The sequence below is a fragment of the Chelonoidis abingdonii genome, chromosome 7, assembly GCF_003597395.2.
Source record: "Chelonoidis abingdonii isolate Lonesome George chromosome 7, CheloAbing_2.0, whole genome shotgun sequence".
In the NCBI taxonomy this organism is placed as follows: domain Eukaryota; kingdom Metazoa; phylum Chordata; order Testudines; family Testudinidae; genus Chelonoidis; species Chelonoidis abingdonii.
In genome coordinates, this window is record NC_133775.1 from 1,025,917 (window position 1) to 1,039,140 (window position 13,224).

The 13,224-nt window shown below is 38.7% G+C and overlaps 1 protein-coding gene across 13 annotated transcripts in view; it reads left to right on the top strand.

Annotated features, from left to right (window-relative positions):
- The first annotated feature begins 759 nt into the window (after positions 1 to 759).
- Positions 760 to 13,224, top strand: part of PTPRF (protein tyrosine phosphatase receptor type F) — a 510,254-nt gene continuing 497,789 nt past the window's right edge. For 8 of the 13 annotated variants that reach the window (XM_075067537.1, XM_075067540.1, XM_075067539.1 and 5 more), the window contains exon 1: positions 760 to 879. The gene's annotated coding sequence lies outside the window, so the exon portion shown is untranslated. The remainder of the gene's footprint in view (positions 880 to 13,224) is intronic. The other 5 variants (XM_075067542.1, XM_075067544.1, XM_075067546.1 and 2 more) reach the window with 1 other exon arrangement.

Below are 13,224 nucleotides of genomic sequence, written 5' to 3' on the forward strand. Positions count from 1 at the left end.
GCCAGTGCTATTTAAGTCTGTCTTTGAAATTAAACAATATTAGGGATGAATAATAAATGTTGTTGATAGGCTGCTGGAGTGAACCTTAATTATTTGCTCATTCTGCATTATTTTCCATCACTTCCTGGAGGCTGGGCTGGATCTAGGAATAGAGGTTCCTTGCTGTTGCCACTCTCCAAGACCAGGCGGCGTTGTATGGGGTGTTTCTCTTTTCGTGTAACAGTCTGCTGTACATTACGGGATGCTTGTTCCTTTTTCTTATTTATTATTCTTATAGGTAGCACAATAATAGCTGCATTGTGTCTGTGTGGTTCTCATTGTGAAAGTGTTGATAGCAGAGTTAGAGAGTACTTTCTAATGTTAGAATACCAGGGTTGGAAGGGACCTCAGGAGGTCATCTAGTCCAACCCTCTGCTCAAAGCAGGACAAATCTACAATTAAATCATCCAACAGATTTTTGCCCCAGATCCCTACAGGGCCCCCTCAAGGATTGAACTCTCAGCCCCGAGTCTAGCAGGCCAATGCTCAAACCACTGAGACATCCCTCCTCCCTGCCCTTTTATTTTTTTTTTAAACGGTTTGTTTGTTCATTCATTCTGGTGGTATGGGAGTAAATGGCTAGTATCTTAATTTTATACCTATCTCATAGAACTGGAAGGAACCTTGAAAGGTCATCGAGTCCAGTCCCCTGCCTTCACTAGCAGGACCAAATACTGTCCCTGACGTGTTTTTTTTTTTGTTGTATTTTTGTTTTTTTTTGCCCCAGATCCCTAAATGGCTCCCTTAAGGATTGAACGTACAACCTTGGTTTTAGCAGACCAATGCTCAAACCACTGAGCTTTCTACATTTACATGGCCAGTTGAGGACTCATTCTGAAAGTGAGTTTACAGTATTCTGCTAGATCTCATCATTTACTAATTTGAATGTGTTGTGTATGTTCTTTGTCATTGTGTCTTTATGTAGAAGATTCAGAAGATTATTGAAAGACAGGGTAATTTAGATAAACAAAATACCTCTACCCTGATAACGCTGTCCTCGGGAGCCAAAAAATCTTACCGCATTATAGGTGAAACTGTTATATCGAACTTGCTTTGATCTGCTGGAGCACACATCCCCGCCCCCCCGGAGTGCTGCTTTACCATGTTATATCTGAATTTGTGTTATATCAGGGTAGAGGTGTAGTGAAATCATCATAGCATGCATCTAATGTGTTTACTAATCAAGCCTTGTATGAAGCAGAAGTAAACTGCTTGTTCGTTTTTGCTCATTTCTCACTTTCATTTACAAAGTACATTAGTTTTAAATTGGTGCCTTCACTCTTTTTTACCCCATTCGTCTTAAATGAAGTTCTAACCATGACAGTTTTTTTTCCCTTTATCTTTTGTTGTATTTATTTAGCTTTCTTTTGACAGGTTTCCTAAGATTTATTTTCAGTATTGTTACATTAGTTCATCAGATTAGTCAAGACCTTGACAAATGGTGGAGCTACTTGAAATATTTGGTGCTTATAAGTGGTCACTGTTCATCTGCATATCTTCACAGCTGATCACTTAATTGCTTTGCCAAGGGTTTGAAGAAGAATATCCAATGTATCTGTTAAATGTGGCTCTAATAATGAGTAGAATAAAAACACAATTTGGTCATTTCGTAAAGATTATAATCAAGTTATTATGGAAATGTAAGTAGTTTGAGGGTGTTTAAAGAGAATGCTGTTAAATAGTTTAGGTTTCATATTTGACTGACTTTCAAATTGCTATAATCTGATGGAAAAATGTTCTTTTGATTCTAAGTAATTTTAATAACCACTTTGATTCTCCCTGCCCTCCAATCAAAATAAAGCAAAATACACCATCAGACACTCATGAATTTCAGGCAAAATACCCCGTGCTCCCTCTGCTAGCCCTGCTGCAGCTGTTTACCAATAAAGTTTATTCTCTAAGCTGAGGTGGTGTGTGTGCACACAAAGTAAGAGATAAACACACACACAGTGTTTTAAAAGCATGGGAGGAAAATTCTTGATTTGTCAGATAGAAAAGCATGAGGAAGGTGTCTTATTTTCAAGGGTCTAATAAGGTTGTACTAACAGTGACGGAGTAGTAACTCCAGAATAACAAACCAATAAAAAGGCAGTGTCCTTTTAAGGTAGTTTGTGAAAGAGAAGATAAATAATGATTAAAAAACCCAGTCATTTTAGTAATCAGTCAGGGAAAGCTGAAGTCCTTATCAGGGTGAAGTAAGGCTCTTTGAATATGATTTGGAGAACACAGGGAATTAAATGTACTTTTAGGTATAATTTGATCCCAGTGACTTTTTTCTTAGAAACCAATGAATGTGTGTTAAATTTATCTTGGCTTATGAAAAAAAATGTAATGACTTCTGCTAACAAGATAAAGGAGAAGGCAGCACTTAATTTCCTAGGTAAAACACAAAATAAAAATGATTTGCATGTCTTCAAATGATTATGCGCAACCTTGTTAAATGCAGAACAATACAAACCGAGAATAAATGAGTTACCTAGATAGGATCCATTTTTGTAATTCGAGACTGCTGTCTACAGAATTCCAATAGATGGGCAAAGCAAACAGAACGTATTCTCCAGTGGCTCTTGAGTTTTTGATAATCATTGTTGGCAAGATGATTTGAGGAGCATGATGAAATCAAGAACTTTAAAAAAGCAATGAAATGTCAGTATGACATTTCATGGGTTACACAGTTGTGGTTTGGTGAGGGATGTGCTCATTAACAGAATCCAAATTGGCTACATTAAACTCCTCTATACATATTTGTGTTTTTCCCTGATTTCTGTGAAATATAACTCATTAACTCTGGTTTATTTTGTTTTTTTCCAAAGATTCTCCCAATAATTTGAGAATTTCTGCTTTCAAGCATTTTTCATTCAAATAAGCTCTTGGAGGTGATTCTAGAGGGCAGTTAGTTTATTTGCAGACTGTTGTAATGCATGATGGGACTAGTGATGATAGCCAGCCAGTGTACAGTATATTGACTAGTATAGTGCTGTAATGAGGCATAAGAAGCTTTATGCCCAGTTCTCTCTGTTAGAATTGTCAGCCATTGCTGCATCATGGCTGAAACAACTTATTGAGTATGACTGCCAAATCTTACACAAGTGTCAGATTAATTTTGATGTATCATGCTTATAGCAATGACTGTGGATGGTTACTTTCAGTCTCTTCTGGAAAGCCATTAGATGAAATGTTTAAACAATCAGACTAAAATAGCTGTAGTACTGTAAATAATTATCTCTCATTCTTTACAAATGTCTTTAATGGGAAACTAATACTTCCGAATGGTGCCATATTTCAAATATAAGACTAGTCTAATATAAAACTGCACTGAGTTCTCAGAGTAGTTATGTCATAGGTAGGGGCTGTACAAGAGTGGGGATAAGCAGAGGACACTCAAAGACGAACTAAGTAATAATTTTTAAGGACTGCCTTATGTCTTGTTGCAGTGAACTGAGAGCACCAATTGGATTCACTTAAGTTTCCTGGTTTCTGAAAATGATTTAGAGGTGATATTTACCAATTCAGTGACTTAAGGTTTTGTTGTCTTAGTAGGGTTGTTTGTAGTCTTGGTCAGACCTTCAAGGGGTTAGTGTCTTCTGAGGTAATCCCATCCTTGCTTTTATTTTGTTGTTTCTGACAAATGAATTAATCTTTAAATCTGTTTCTTAATAAATCTACTTAGATGTGTAATATCTAAATCGATACAACACTTTGATGGGGGATGGTAGGCCGCGCTTCTGCAGAGTGAAGAAAGAACATACAGTTTTTCCTTTGTGTATCGTACTCCAACTTCAGGATCTACAGTATATTGTTTTATTTGAGTGAAAATATTTAAGGTGGTGAATAGAATCTTCTTAGCACATGTAAATCTTGTGAAATATGACAGGATAATGAAGAGGCCAGAGACCAGAGGCACGGGTGAGGCCACATCTGGAGTATTGCGTCCAGTTTTGGGCCCCCCACTACAGAAAGGATATGGACAAATGGAGAGAGTCCAGCGCAGGGCAACAAAAATGATCAGGGGGCTGGGGCACTTGACTTAAGAGGAGGGACTGAGGAAACTGGGCTTGTTTAGTCTGTAGAAGAGAAGAGTGAGGGGGGATTTGATAGCTGCTTTCAACTACTTGAAGCAGGGAGGGTGGTGGCAGATGACAGAACAAGGAGCAATGGTCTCAAGTTGCAGTGGCGGAGGTCTAGGTTGGATATTAGGAAACACTATTTCACTAGGAGTGTGGTGAAGCACTGGAATGGGATCCCTAGAGAGGTGGTGGAATGAATCTTCATCCTTAGAGATTTTTAAGGCCCAGCTTGACAAAGCCCTGGCTGGGATCATTTAGTTGGTGTTGGTCCTGCTTTCAGCAGGGGGTTGGACAAGATGACCTCCCTGGGTCTCTTCAAACCCTAATCCTTTATGATTCTGTGATTTAGCTTGTTCAGTGTATTCTTTGTTTTTGCTGCCTTCAGTATGTTGAATCTAAAAATACTCATTCACTGTAAAGACGAGAGAAACCAAGGTAACATTTGAGATTCAGAATCTAGGATTTCAAGATTTATTGGTGATTTATTATTTATTAGTGGTGAAAAGAAAGTGGTGTCTGAGTTCTGACATTCTAGTTAGTGCTGCATTTTGGACATCGGATGTCCTCATTTATTTTTCCCTCCATCTGTAATTTTTCCTTTTGATAACCATTGTATAAAAGTTATTCAGCATTTCCATTTGGTGTGTTTCCTGTTCACATATTTAATAGAGGTGTGTGAATTTTTCTATTTGTATCACCCTGTAGAAGGAGGACTGAAATATTAGAGCGTTTCTATGTGTGTGTTTGCCATTCAACAGCTCTTTCATCTGGAGGTTTGTGATAGAATGTGCTGGTTCCTGCAGGACCAATCTTATTTAGTATTTCTGGCAGCATATATTTGGTTTTGTTACAAGGAAACACTCCAGAAAAGCAAAAGAAAGTTTACAAAATGAAAAGCATTTATCATGGTGTCTGTAGTTTATAGGAGGCTTTGGGGAAATGTGTGTGTGTGTGTGTGTGTGTAAGTCTGTACATGAGGCAACCTCACCTTTAATAGTCTAATTCAAACCTCCTTTCCCATTCCTGTCTCCACCCTTGCTACTCCATGTGTAGACAGCAAATCTAACTCTGGGAAGGTCACTGGGATAATAAAAACAAGCAAAACTGTTCTATTTTCTTTTGGGAGCTTTATTGTTTAATTACTTTATTTCTGTTCACTTGTGCCATCAGTGCAATAATTGTCACTGTATCCATTAATACAAAATTTCTCCTCTTGGATCATATTTAGGACATTTAGGATATTTCATTTATGGTTAAAGGGAAGTGGATTGTGCTGCTGAAAATTTGGAGAAGCCTAGTGAGAAGTGATCAGTACTTCTCAAGCTAAAATAATAACTGTGACCAACTCTTGCTTCAGAGTACAGAGCTAAAGGTCTTTAGGGATTAGAAAGGGATTCCTCACACCTTTCCACTGTCTAACATTTTACAGCTGAGGTGCATTGTTTTTTTTTTTAATCCTCCTCTGAAGTATGAGGTACTGTAGTGACCATTGCTTGAGGTAGGATACCAGACTAAATGGTCTCAGTCACTATAGCAAATTGAACTTTTCTGTGTAATTCAGTACCCAAGTGGGTTACTCTTCCCTTCAATTCCTAAGTACACCAGTACAAGTTAAGACTACTGTTCAATTCTGTCTCTGAATTGCAGAGAAGCTAAATGAATTCTCTGCATCAGTCTTTATTGCAGATGATGTGAAAGAGATTCCCATTTCTGAGCCACTCTTTCAGGTGACAAATCTGAGGAACTGCCCCAGACTTAAGTGTCAATAGACGAGGTTTTGGAACCAATTGATAAATTAAACAGTCATAAGTCACCAGCACCAGATGGTATTCACCCAAGAGTTCTGAAAGGCCTGAGATATGAAATTGCACAACTATTAACTGTGGTGTGTAACCTATCACTTAAATCAGCCTCTGTACCTGATGACTGGAGGATAGCTAATATAAAACCGGTTTTTGAAAAAGGCTCCAGAGATGATCTTGGCAATTACAGGCCACTAAGCCTAACTTCAGTACCGGGCAAATTGGTTGAAACTACGAAAAAGAACAGAATTATCAGACATATAGATGAGTGAGATATTTTGGAGAAGAATCACCATGGCCTTTTGTAAAGGGAAATCATGCCTCACCAATCTATTATTATGCTTTGAGGGTGTCAACAAGCAGATGGACAAGGGTGATCCAGTGCATATAGTGTACATGGACTTTCAGAAAGCCTTTAACAAGGTCCATCACCAAGGACTCTTAAGCAAAGTGTCATGGGAAAAGAGGGAAGGTCCTCTCATGGATCTCGGGAACTGGTTAAAAGACAGGAAACAAAGGGTTGGAATAAATGGTCAGTTTTCAGAATGAGTACACAGCGTTGTTCCCTGGGGATCTGTACTGGGGGCAGTGTTATTCAGTGTATTCATAAATCATCTGGAAAAAGGGTAAACAGTGAAGTGGCAAAACATAGGAATCCAGCCATATTCAAAGTCCATCCAGCCCAGTATCGTGTCTACCGACAGTGGCCAATGCCAGATGCCCCAGAGGGAGTAAACCTAGCAGGTAATGATCAAGTGATCTCTCTCCTGCCATCCATCTCCACCCTCTGACAGAGGCTAGGGACACCAATCCTTACCCATCCTGGCTAATAGCCCTTAATGGACTTAACCTCCATGAATTTGTCTAGTTCTCATTTAAAATGTCTGCCCAATGTGGAACAGCAGTCAAAAAAGTGAACAGAATGTTAGGAACCATTGGGAAAGGGATAGATAATAAACAGTAAATATCATAATGCCACCATATAAAATCCAAGATACAGCACACCTTGAATACTGCGTGCAGTTCTGGTTGCCCCATCTTATAAAAGGTACGGAGAAGCACCCCCCCCCCCCAAATAAAACAAAAAACCGATGAATGATATGGAACAGCTTCCATATGAAGAGAGGTTAAAAAGACAGTTCAGCTTGGAAAAGGGAGGACTAAAGGGGGATACGATAGATGTCTATAAAACCATGACTGATGTGGAGAAAGTGACCAAGGAAGTGTTGTTGTTTACCCCTTCACATAACACAAGACCCATAGGTTACCGAATGAAATTAATAGACAGCAGGTGTAAAACGAACATAAGGAAGTACTTCTTCACACAATGCACAATCAGCCTATGGAACTCATTGCCAGGGGATGTTGTGAAGGCCAAAAGTGTAACTGGGTCCAAAAAAGAGTTAGGTAAGTTCATAAAGGGTAGATCCCATCACTGGCTATTAGCCCAGGTGGTCAGGGATGCAACTCCATGCCGTAGGTGTCCCTGCACCCATGACTGGTAAAAGCTGTGACTGACAACAAGAGATGCGTCACTCTATAATTGTCATTTTCTATTCATTCCCTCTGATGCATCTTGCACTGGCCAATGTCAGAAACAGGATACTGAGCTAGATCTACCATTGGTCTGACCCAATATGATCACTCTTATGTTCTTAATTACCTTCCTTTAGTGGAGTTTTGTTAAATCCATGTCATAGTGGGAAATAGATTATTACTGTTTGCTAAAATATTTATAATTAAACTCTTTTAAAAAAAAAAAAAAGACCAAACTAGTAATGAAGTTGTGATGATCATCCTGTAAGATACATTGTCTTAGCTGCCAAGAACGATTCCCTTGTGGTTTTTATTCATGGAGAGAAATATTTGGCTGTTTTGTTAATTAGGAATCATTACCAATCTGAGTGAGCAGATGTGACTTTATCTGTTAGTTTTCAAATCAGTTATCTGTTTGAGTAGAAACATTAAGGTTAGTATAAGAGAAACTTCTGCTGCCTTAAATTTTGCTGCTGAATGACAAAATTAAAACAATTACATTTATACACAAAATTAGATGAACCATCTGTCTGGCCTTTACCACTATGCTACCTAAGCACCTATTTGAAAGGTTAGTTTGAAAGATCTTGGTGAGAGCTGCACAAGACTAGATTTTAATTGAGGAAAGGCTTATTTAGGAAAGTATTCACTGGTGTATTAGGATTGTTAGAATTGTTTCTAGGTCACTGGTTATTTTTTAATGGTACCGGGTGACTGAGGACCTAATCATTCATCTGAAAAAAAAAAAATCCCTCTTTTCAAAATGTAGTCTTAAAAATGTAACTGATAGCTAAGTATGCCTCTCAATAGTTTTCCTGGGGGAAAAAAAATAGGAAAAATTACAGCCAGCCTGCCTATCCATCCTCTGACTCCTTACACCAGCTACATTCTTGCCCGAATCTCCCTCAGCTACTAGCAGCAGAGCGACTAACTCAATTACCTGCTTTTGACATTGTCTCCCACCCCCTTCTCCCATATTCCACCTAACAGGGATAGGCATCACTGGAGTTTTTATTCTCCATTTACCTGCCCACATATATTTGCTCTTGGTTTCAGTGATTGTGCAAGCAGCTCCATGAAGAGAAAATGAGGACAAAAAATCCTCAATGTTTTGAATTCCATGTTCATCACAGCAGTAGGCAGCACTATAATCGCTACAATATTTCCAAGCAAATAGTTAAGAATCTAAAGTTATTTACATATCCTGATAGCAAAAAACGAATAAAAATTCTTTGTTTTTTTTGTAGGTTTTCTGGTCAAAATATTGATCAGGACTGTTCCTGTTTAGATCTAGTCCGATATTACAAGTTACTTTATATATAGGATTTTAGCACTCTTATCATTGTGGTTTCTGACTGAAGTAGGATTGTCTTACGGGATTGTAGAAATGTAGGCCTGGAAGGAACCCTCACTGGTCATCTAGTTCATCCCTCAGTACTGAGGTAGAGCCCATAAACCTAGACCATCCCTGACAGACGTTTGTCTAACTTGTTCTTAAAAACCTCCAATTGAGAGGGATTCTACTGTCTTCCCTGGTAACCCATTCCAGTACTTAACTGTCCTTATAGTTAGAAAATTTTCCTAATATCTAACCTAGATCTCATTACTTAAGATCATTACTTCTTGTCTTACCTTCTGTAGACGTGGACAATTGATCACTGTCCTCTGCATAACAGCCCTTAACACATTTGAAGACTATTATCAGGTTCCCCCTCAGTCTTCTTTTCTCAAGAATTTTTTTAACCTTTCCTCATAGGTCAGGTTTTCTAAACCTATTATCATTTTTGTTGCTCTTCTCTTGACTTTTTGGAGTTTGTCCACATCTTTTAGTGTGGTGGTCAGCACTGGACTCTACTCCAGCTGAGTTCTCACCAGAGCCAAACAGAGCAGATGAATTACCTCCCATGTCTGACATATGACACTCTTCTTACTACACCCCAGAATGATATTAGCCTTGAAGTACCTGACTGTATACGTGAAGTATGAAGTGTTAAAATAAATTTGTTTTAGAGATGTGTACAAGAAAGCAATGGAAAAACTGTCATGCTCATTAAACACTATCTGTGTTTTTATACCCCTAAATGAAAAACTGAAAGGATTTTCATCATTTACCAAAAACAAAAAACTCATTCACTACTACCACCACAACCAAAAACTCCCTCACCCATCCAATACAAAACCTTCCTGGATCTAAAGCTTGAGTCATTTGGTCAACAGAGTGGATTGTTTTGAGAGAATAATAAATAAAAACAATCTCTCTGAGCAAGGTAGTATTGATGTAGTTTATAGATCAGTCATTACCAATCTAAGTGACTTTAATGAGTTATCTGTTTGAGTAGAAACATTAAGGTTAGTCTAAGAGAAGCTTCTCTTTAAGCCTTAAATTTTGCTTTTGAATGACAATAAAATTAAAACAGTTAAATTTATCCACAAAATGAGCTGAATATTGATGATGCTTGTAGAGCATCATGCTAGTCCAGCAGACTGTCATGGACTCCAAAGGCACAAGCACTGTGAATTGGTTATTTCATTAAACACAATGGGCCACGTGACCCTGGTTATTCTAGGGATAGCTCTTCTTGATAGGCTAATGTTATTGCAAATTGGAACTTTAAAGCATGGAGTCATCCAGTGAAAATGTGTATTAGTTGCTGAGAGCTCAGGTTAACAAATTGTCCAAGCAACTTAATGGCTTAACTTCAAAACATTGGAATTGCTTTAATATGTTTTTGTAGCTGTTTGTGAATATATTGATATACTGATTTGGATTAAGATAAAGCTGCTTCATTATTCAAATATTGATAGTCGTGTTTTTTGAATGTTATCTCTTTCTCTTTTTTAAATCCTTTTATATTCCTATCCCTATTAATATTAACTCAGTGGGGAATGAAGGACCTAAGGAAGCTGTTTTCTCCTGATGGTGGAAATAAACAATTGGTAACTCCACAGATAAATGAAAGATAACAGATTACTTTTCATAAAGAGTGTGAAAGCCCCATATCTCACCAATAGCTGTTTGAGACGATGTAAGCAGCAGTATTCAGGAGAACTCCCAAGCTTGCATGTTTTGGGTACATGTTGTGCTTTAATGTATTGCAAATTATATTTTTTGAAGATGGGGATAAATTCATTAATATTAATAAAATAAAGACAATAATCAGTGCCCTCTCTTAGCAGGAACACTTGTTAATGTAGTTTAATAACTTGTGTTTTCCTCTCTCTACATTCTGTAATATCTGAATGTCAAGGTTTGTTGTTATTGCTGGTCATTTTTAGTGGGTTACCTGTCCAGTAGACAAAGGTTTTTAAACTGCAGAATGAGCCTTGAACAAGCTTTCAGCATGGATTTATGTTGTTTTCTGCCATGACATGTGGCAAATGACATTACTAACCTTTAAACAAAATCCTTTTTACACAGGAAGGACAAATCAGTCATGATGAAGCATAGCTTTGAGGGAAATGCAGTCATAAAAAACAAGGGTAACTCTGATCTTTTTAGGACCATTTTGTATACTCTGTGTATTGTACAATAAATTGAGAAGTGCCTATCTGAAATGAAAATCTGAAATGCAAATGCAAAATTTATTAGCACCCAGAAAGATTGTGTTAGCACCCAAAAAGGCTCACCAGGGGTCCCATTTGTTCTGGGTGCTTTATAGACATCTTAAGATACAGTCCGTGTCCCAAGAATTTACACTCTAACTTAAGAGAAGATGGAACAAATGAACATAACAGAATAAATTCAGGAATGGGGGAGGTAACATTGACAGGAAAACAACATGATTACTTAGACTGGGTATCTGAACGACCCACAAAAGAAACAAGGAGTCTGATGGCACCTTAAAGACTAACAGATTTATTTGGGCATAAGCTTTTGTGGATAAAAAACCCACTTCTTCAGATGCATGGAGTGAAAATTACAGATACAGGCATAAATATATATTGGCACATGAAGAGAGGGGAGTTACCTTGCAAGGAACTTATCCTTACCTTAAAATGATAAATGGACTCAAATCAGAAATCAGGAATGGTAACATACAAAAGCCAGCAGGAGAACCCTTCAATCTCCCTGGACATTCAATAACAGATTGAAAAGTAGCCATTGTTCAACAAAAAAATTTCAAAAACAGACTTCAAAGAGAAACTGCAGAGCTACAATTCATTTGCAAACGTAACACCACCAATTTGAGCTTGAATAGGAAGTGGGAGTGGCTGGCTCACTACTAGAGCAATTTTCCCTCTCTTAGTAGTGACACCCCCATATCAGTTATTGCGAGTGGACCGCATCCGCCGTGACTGAATTAGCCTTCAGAATTGGTTCTCCTCTTGTAAGGTAACTGCATGTAACTGGATAGAACATGCAGTACCTTGAGAACTAACTAAGTATAACTTAAAGGTGACAATTTCTAAGTGTGCTTTACTTGTTGGTTCCCTTGCCTCCTCTCTCCTGCATGCTTGTTCTTCTTTGAATGATTGTTCCTATGTGTAGTATACTCCTTGCACGTGCACTCCATTGGCCCAGGACCAGAGAATTTTCTTTAGTAGTGTGTGTAGTCTGTGCATGCATCTCTGCTCTGCACTGGGGGGATATTGGGGCCTGTTGGAATGCTTGCCGTCTAGGGGACAAAGCTTCAGTATGCATACTGACTTCTTCAACTTCTTGCTGTAAATAGTTTTAACAAGTTTTTATAGTATTAATTTTTAGAACAGTTAGTTAGGAATTAGTTTAATAGCAGTCTGGTTCCTTATCTTTGAACCACACGGGTGAGAATCTGTTGCTGTAGCCCCCACTCTCCTCCTGATCTTCTAATGGTTGTGGAGTAGTGTGGCAAGGATTCCTCTCTTTAAAAACTGCGATGTATACCACAAACTGCTCCTGGTCTGCCATAAGAGCTGTCTGTACTGCTTGGAAGAAATGTACATTCTTTCTAGGTGCAGTATCTGCAGGTAATTTCTGAGTAGGAGTAAACAGTCTTGGGAATTTTGGCTCTGAGTTTCTCATGGAGAAACCCAAGAAGGTAGGGAACAGCTTTTATCCAGGGAGACCCCCAGTACCTTGGCATGAAGAAGGTAGGAATGCCCCTTTTTCTGTTTTGATCCCAGGTTATCAGAAGACCTGCACCCCTCCTCCAGCTCTTGAGAGACATAAGTGTTCCCATACATAAAAAAGGAAAGGTTCCTTGTCCAAGGTTTCTAAGGGGCAGATTTTTCTGTCCCAAATTTAAGTCATTGGGAGCTTCTTGATCTGGAGAGGGACCAAGTGCTACCAGCAAGGACTGTACTGAGTCTTCAGAAGGGAAAATGTCACAGAGGAAATTGCTAAGATTTGTGACTGTCAAAAAGCACTGCCAGTATGGAGTTCTGTCCTTTGGGCTCTTATTGGCACCGAGTGTTTACCAAGGCAATGTTGGTGGTAGCAGCTTGCTTTCATCAGCAGAGGGTGATAGTTCCTTCAGGGAAAGCCGTCTTACCAGGAAGCAATCTCTGTGCTTCTCCATTTTTTTGAGAGGCTTAGCCTCATAGTGAATCTGGTGAAGTCCACCCTAGTATCTTCACAATTGAGAGAATTCATCAGGAACAAGGCTGGACACTGTTACAGCCAGGGCTTGCTTATCAGAGGACAGTTTCCCCTGCATATTGGGCTCCTACAGCAAATCCATTTGAGCCCCATAATGTCCATATGATCCTGCCTGCATTGTTGGGCCATGTGGCCATGAGTACTTACATAACCTTGTTTACAAGGCATCAGTTGTCTACAGGCCTGGCTGTGAATTGTCTAT